This window comes from Alexandromys fortis, unplaced genomic scaffold (genome assembly GCF_014885135.2).
Source record: "Alexandromys fortis isolate MF-2015 unplaced genomic scaffold, M_Fortis_MF-2015_v1.1 scaffold_84, whole genome shotgun sequence".
Lineage (NCBI taxonomy): Eukaryota > Metazoa > Chordata > Mammalia > Rodentia > Cricetidae > Alexandromys > Alexandromys fortis.
This window is the reverse complement of record NW_026068017.1, coordinates 4887850-4895003: the sequence shown is the minus strand read 5'-3', so window position 1 is coordinate 4895003 and position 7154 is coordinate 4887850.

Genomic DNA, 7154 nt, shown 5'->3' with positions numbered 1-7154 from the left:
TCAAAAAAAAAAAAAAAAAAAGTTAAAGATGTCAGGTTGGTGCAGACCTTTATTCTCAGTGCTTAGGAGGCAGAGGCAAGCAGATCTGAGTTTGAGGATAGCCTGGTCTAATAGAGTGAGTTCCAGGCCAGCCAAGATTACCTAGTGAGACTATTTCAAATAATAAGTCAAGGGGACTGGAGTGATGGCTGCTCTTCCTAAGAACACTCAGGCCACAACCAACTGTAACTTTAGTTCCCTGGCACTCGACACCTGGTTTCTGAGGGCTCCAGGCATAGACATACTTGCCGGCAAAACACACATTTAAAAGTAAAAAAGTCAACAAAGTTCAAACCCGGAGCAGTGGCCCATACCTTTAGTCTTAGTACACAGGAAACGGAAGCAACAGGATTATCACGTGTTCAAAGCCAGCCTTAGCTACAGGGTGAGATCAGAATTATAGAAAGCTGTACAGTCAAGGAAACTGCACAGCCCACAGAGCGAGAGAAGTCTTTCCAGCTGCACACACATCTCGTGATGAATTACTATTAGCTAGGCTCTATGAGGTATTCCAAAAAATAGGCTAACTAAATGAATAGATGGTAATCAAAGGAAGCCAATATATACTTGAGAAAGTGTTCACTTCCCTCATCCCTCAGGGAAATGCAAATGATGTGTGCTTTTAGGGCTGTGAGGTGGCTCTGCAGGTGAAGGTGCTTACTTACCACCAAGCGATGACCCCAGAGTTCCGTTGCTGGGAAACATGATGGAAGGAAGGAACGGACTTCTTCAAGTTATCCTCTGACCTCATGACGGGTGTGTGTGTGTGTGTGTGTGTAAAATGTGAAGACTGAAATGGAAGGGAATCAGGAAATGAAATTTATATGAGAACAGAAGGGGGAGGAGGATAGGGAGGAGTGGGGTGAATCGGAGCAGCATAACGGGGCTAGATAACGTTTCGGAGAAGAACCCAGGTGTGGTCCAAAGAACCCAGGTTAGGCAATTCACAGCGCCGACAACCAAATGTGACTTCTCCATGGGATCTGACATCTTTCTGTGACTTCCACAGGCACCCACGTGTGTGTACACAAGAACATGAATAAGAATAATGATATATATGTTTGAAATTGCCACAACTAAGTATTTCTTTATATTCTAATATTAAAAAATGATTTTAAGGAAATTCACAGTTTGGTTAAAGTCCTCATGAGCCAGTCACTTGCCCCAACCTGTCAGCTAGCTCTCGAACTCCAGAGCACGCCTCTGCGGGTGTCAAAGGTTCAAAGCTTAGCACCATCCTATCTGTGGACTGCTATACAGTTTATCTTAAAGGATGTATGCGTGTTTGCCTGCATACATGGAAGTGCGGCATATGCACAGATGGTGCAGTTCACCTTTGGTTTGTTTTTCCGAGAAAGAATTTCTCTATTTAACTCTGATTGCCACTTTGTGGACTGAACTGGCCTCGGACTCTGAGATCCACCTGTTTCTGCCTCCCAATCGCTAGGGTTAAAGGTGTGCGCCACCACCACCCAGCCTATGCAATTCTTAATTCAGATCTCTGCTGAGTTAGAGGTACATCTGCGTGCGATACATTCAGTGAGAAAGGCACATTCCAAAATACAATTACATTTTGGGAACAAACAAGGGAACGTCATAATTTTATGTCATTGGTGGGGAGTGGGGTGAGGTGGCGGAGGGGACAGTCCTGGGGCAGGACACTTAGCAAGCTGTGAACAGTTTGCTCAGGCAATAAATAGTTGTTCCCCGTTCTGCTAATGCCTACCTGCCCTTCACCCCTGGAGGCTCTGACTCCAGAACGTGGCCCCTGAAATGTGCCACCTCCTGACCACTGTTTGCTGGTGATGCAAGCTGTCTGGTGCTGGGAGCAGAGGACATTCCCAGTTCCTGCCAGAAAAGCTGTTTATCTCGTGCTATGTGGCCGACTCTAACTTCCACAGCATAGACCTGAGCATAGCGGAGACTGGGCTGACCATGTTACCCTAGAGTCTCGGACCTAGAGAGTTCACTCTTCTGAAGATGTGAATGTACCCTAGAGTTTTTTTTTGTTTGGTTTTGTTTTTGTTTTGAGACAGGGTCTCACCATGTAGTCCCAGTTGGACTGGAATTCTCTATTATGTAGACAAGCTGGGCTTGAGTTCACCTGAATCCACTGCCTACATGCCAGGAATAAAGGTGTTGCCCTAGAGTTTCGATGCACAGAATAACGGCCTGACCACCCGAGCTCAGAGCCCTTGTGCCAAACGTTGAGGTGATGACTAAAACATTCATCGGTTTTCCATGGTTGTAACAGGCTGAGATAGTCAACTTGGTTGGCCTGTCACTTTGGGGCCTGAAACAAGACAGCACATCGCGGTAGAAGCACATGGCAAAGCGAAATGGATCACTTCATAGCCAGAAAGCAGAAGACAAACGCCACTGAGCCATCTCTCCAGCCCCCTAGGCCTTATTTCTTACTGTTTCCACCCCGTCAGTAGTGCCTTGCCAGGGACGAAGGCTTTTATCATCCCACATCCAAAGCTACAGCACCTAGTTCAGGCTTTGCAAGTCATATGGTCTCCACTGTGACTGTACTCTACTGTTCTTGCCCCAAAGCAACATAGACTGCACATGCATGAGTAAACATGACTAGATTCCAATATCTATTTATTTGGGGACATGGACATTTGACTTCATAACTTTTCATACTCCTTATTTTCAACCCTATAAAAATATAAAAACTGCGTGGTGGTGGTAGCGAACACCTATAATTCCAGCACTTGGGAGCCAGAGGCAGGCAGATGAGTTCAAACGCAGACTAGTCTACAGAGAGAGTCCCAGGACAGCCAGGGCTGCACAGAGAAGCCCTGTCTTGAAAAATCAAAATATACAGAAGGCGGCCTATATAAGCAACCTTCCTCTCAGGTCTCATGCTGATGAGCTGGTTTCACCCGCGAGGGAGTCATGCTTTGCTGACCACTGATGTCACAGACACTGTGGTCACTGCCCCTAGCTTCTCCTTCCCGCTTTTGTGGTGCAGCTACTGGAGTTTGGTGGGAACCGGCCCACTCCTGATTGCTTTACCATAATCAGTGCTTCCTCAGAACAGCAGTGACTATCTGCAAGAGACCCTCAAGACTGAGCCTGCTGACGTTCCCTACGGAAGAGGGTGGAGTCACCAGACCTTCACCTTTACTCCAATCACACTTTATTTATTTAAATATTTATTTATTTATTTATTTATTTATTTATTTATTTATTTATTTATTTATTATATATACAATATTCTTTCTGTGTGTATGTCTGCAGACCAGAAGAGGGCACCAGACCTCATTACAGATGGTTGTCAGCCACCATGTGGTTGCCGGGAATTGAACTCAGGACCTTTGGAAGAACAGACAATGCTCTTAACCATTGAGCCATCTCTCCAGCCCCACACTTTATTTTTTAAATTAAGAAAAAAATTGCAGCCAGGCGTGGTGGTACATGCCTTTAATCCCAGCACTCGGGAGACTGAGGCAGATGGATCTCTGTGAGTTTGAGGCCAGCTTGGTCTACAGAGTGAGTACTAGGACAGCTAGGGCTGTTACACAGAGAAACCCTGCCTCGAAAAACTAGAAAGGAAGGAAGGAAGGAAGGAAAAAAGGATTGCCAGGTGGTGGTGGTGCACACCTTTAATCCCATCACTCGGGAGGCAGATGCAGCAGGTGGATCTCTGTGAGTTCGAGGTCAGCCTGGTCTACTTGAGTTTCAAGATAGTTAGGGCTGTTAACACAGAGAAACCCTGTCTTAAAAAATTTTTTTTTCTGGATACAATGAACTATATTGATAGATAGGTAGGACTGTCTAAGCTCTATTTGTCAAGAGTCAAAGACAGCCCTGGTGATCAGGTGAAGGTCTGGGATGGAATCTGAGGGGAGATGCTCAGGGTGGGGGCTAAGTTGAGGTAGTGACCCCTCAGCAGCCAACGGCTTCTGTTTTCCACATCTCCCTGGGGTGTGCGTTTCGGGGCTTCTTATTCCTTGAAAGCTATATGGACCATGAATCCCATCTGTCACCCTGTTGTAGCCAAATTCATTCTCATACCAGGGGATGAGATGGACGAAAAGTCACCGTTGAGGGCAAAGCCAGTCCTGGTATCAAAAGTGAAAGCGGGTGTTAAAGTGTCTGGAGACGACGTGTCCCTCAGTTTAGCTCAGAATGCTTGTTTCACCATTGTAGGAAGTTAAGGCCTGCCAGGCCAAAAGGAGCCAGCCTGGAGTCTGCCTGGAGCTGTCAAAGGGTCCAATAAGGAGCAACCGAGCGGTGTTTCCTGATTACCTAGCAACAGGCGCTGTCAGAGGTCCTGATCGTGCCTAGCCAATGAGAGACGAGAATGAAATGTCAGCTGCCAATGGATCAGAACGCCTGGGTGCTGGGAGGATGTCTGGCCCCGGACAGGGACTGCTAACAGGGTTTGAGTTCGCTTGGTCAGCTTTTTATTTTTCGTTGTGGCTGTAATATTGATCTGTCATCTGTGGTATGACAGGGAGAGTGAGCTGTGGGGCGGCCTGGGAGATGAGTGCCTGGAGGCCCTGCTGGCCAGGCCTGAGGTGTGAGCTGTCACTGGTGTGAGCTTCCTGCTTGACTGGGGTCTCAGGGTGCTGTCTGAGCCTCAGGAGTTGGTGACACTCCTAGGCTTCCTTAGCCTGGTGTGCAAGTAGGCCGCAGTGAAGGCTGTGGGCCCCTGTCGGACCTCTGCAGGACTGTGTACCTGTCCTCTGAGCCGCCCGCTTCTTCTGGGGCTTCTGTCCTTCCAGGTGGTCCCGATACGTCTGGCCCTGCGCAGCTGACCCCGCAGACATCCCAATAAGGCATGGGGGGCAGCCGGGGGCCCGCCTTGGGCTTCGGCAGCCTGTCCGGGAATGGCAGCATTTCTCTGGTAAAGCTGGAGTCCCAGGGCCTGAGGCCTGTGCCACCCCAAGGGTCCGAGCCCACCAGAGCCGTCAGGAATGCCTGCTGCTTCTGTGGGGCCCGAGCGGTGGGAGCTTGGGACTGGCCCACTGCAGCTGGCTGCTCCGGGGTGTCCTCACAGTTCCTGATCCCCTTTGACTCTCGACAGCCTCATGCTGCTCCTGTCAGTGTATGCCCTCGACTACCTGGGGCTGATCTTCAGTGCTGCTGGCGCTTGGGTTTCTCACCCAGTGCTGCAGGAGCCACAGCGCCAAGGCTGTGACGTTGGAGGACAAGGAGCCGGCTGTGTGCGCCTGAGGGTGCACCTGCAGTCTGGCCACCTGGGTTCATTTTCCAGACACTGAACGAGTAGAACGGCTAAATGAGATGGCACATGGGGCCTTTATTTGTCAATTCATAGAGAAGCTCTTTCGGAGAAACCACAGAACTAGCTGTGTGGGGAGCAAATGTGAACGTGGGTCAGCAGCCCCTTAGAGTCAACGGTGTTAAGGCTTATACTGAAAATGTAAACAGAAGACAAATTCCTCTGGGCCTTCAGACTAGTTTTGCAGGAGATTGTAAGATTGATTTGGGGATCAAGTGATATTCTTGTGGAGCTGGTGTGAGAAGTATTCAGATTGATGGGACAATGTGGGTGATCCGGGAGCCCTTGATGGGTGACATGTCTTTAGTCTTCCTCCTTGGGAAACCACCTCTGGGATTAACTGGACAGGACTGACTAATCTCCTGGACATCTCTGGACTGAATGGTTTATCAGATACTATCATTTTAGATACAATATCAAAGTAACTGACAATCATTTGCTGAAAAACAAGCTCTTAGCAGGCCTCTCTACACGTCTAATAAAGATACCCTTCCATGCACTCCCCGCCTCCACTCTCATCCCTCACATCACACTGGCCTTGTCAGATTCCAATAAAAACTCAGAGGGATGAGCACGGGTACCTGTCACATATTAGAGCTCACTACCTAGACATCTCTCTCTCTCTCTCTGCTTCTCAGAAAAGGTGTAGTCCCAATTCAATTAAAAATCAAAGCTGGCTTTGGAGTATGTCTTTTTCCTTCTCTCCTCCTAGAAAGAAATATATAGCCTGGTTCTAAGATTAGAGTAAAAAAGCTAAAAAGGACCAGTGAAAGAAACAATTTGGTCATAAAGTCAGAGCCATCCATCTCTGCCCCTGAACAACTACACTGACCAATCCGTGAACAGGAAAAAAACTAACCAATCCCCCTTTTCCTTGGAAAAACTCTGCCCCTAAGAAGCTCTATATAAACCTCAGGGCCCCTTCAGTTAAAGGCTGCCATTAATCCCTCCCTGGCAGGGGCAACTGCTCTCCTGGACTCCTTCTTAAATAAATCTCTTTCTCCGGAGTCTTGGGTGATGACCTTCATTCGCTGGTGCAGACTAGAAGAACTTGGCTGGGACATCACTTAGGGGACTGAGCTGAAAAACCTTGCTGAGATGCTCCCTAGAGGGTCTCAGCAAGGCGGAGCACAACAGAAGACCCTTACTAGGATGCTCCTTAAGCCGGAGCTGAGCAAGGCCAGGCAGCAAAAGGTAACTTTTCCAGAAGCTGGAGACGATTGCTACATTTCTGCAGGGGCTTCCCCGTTAGCAGAGTGTTAGCAGAAGAAGAAACATCTTGGGCCAGAGAAGAGACAGATAGATCTTCTAGGACTTTCCCTTAAGGGAACAGAGCAAAACTCAGCTGTAGCGGCTCTCCAGGAGAAGATCCTGAGGGGAGACCATCCCCCACCACACCTCAGCTTAAGGTAGCCTGGTTTCCTCATAGTTAGGACACCTTTCCTCCGGGGCTGAGCTGTCCTATTGTGGCTCCAGCCTCCAGAGCTGTCCTACTGAGGGTCTAAGTATATCCTGGCTTCCTGATAAGCCAGGGTATTTCTGCAACACTACAACTGTAACACATTTCCCCTACGGTTATGCATACCTGGTTATTTGTAATTAAAATGGCTATTATTACCTAGTACCCCCCACTTTGGCAGCTCTACAGGAACGAATGCTCTTTGAGGGCTAGTAGTCAAAGACGGGTACGCACTTGTTTGGCAGGCCAACCTAAATAAATAAACAACCATATGAAAACCTACTGTAAAAAAAAAAAAAGAAAACCTACTGTAGAAGTTTCCTAAAATATATACATATATAAAAGAAATCTAAATGGTGTCCCCAAAAGTTGGTGTTCCAACCAGACTTTTTTTTTTTT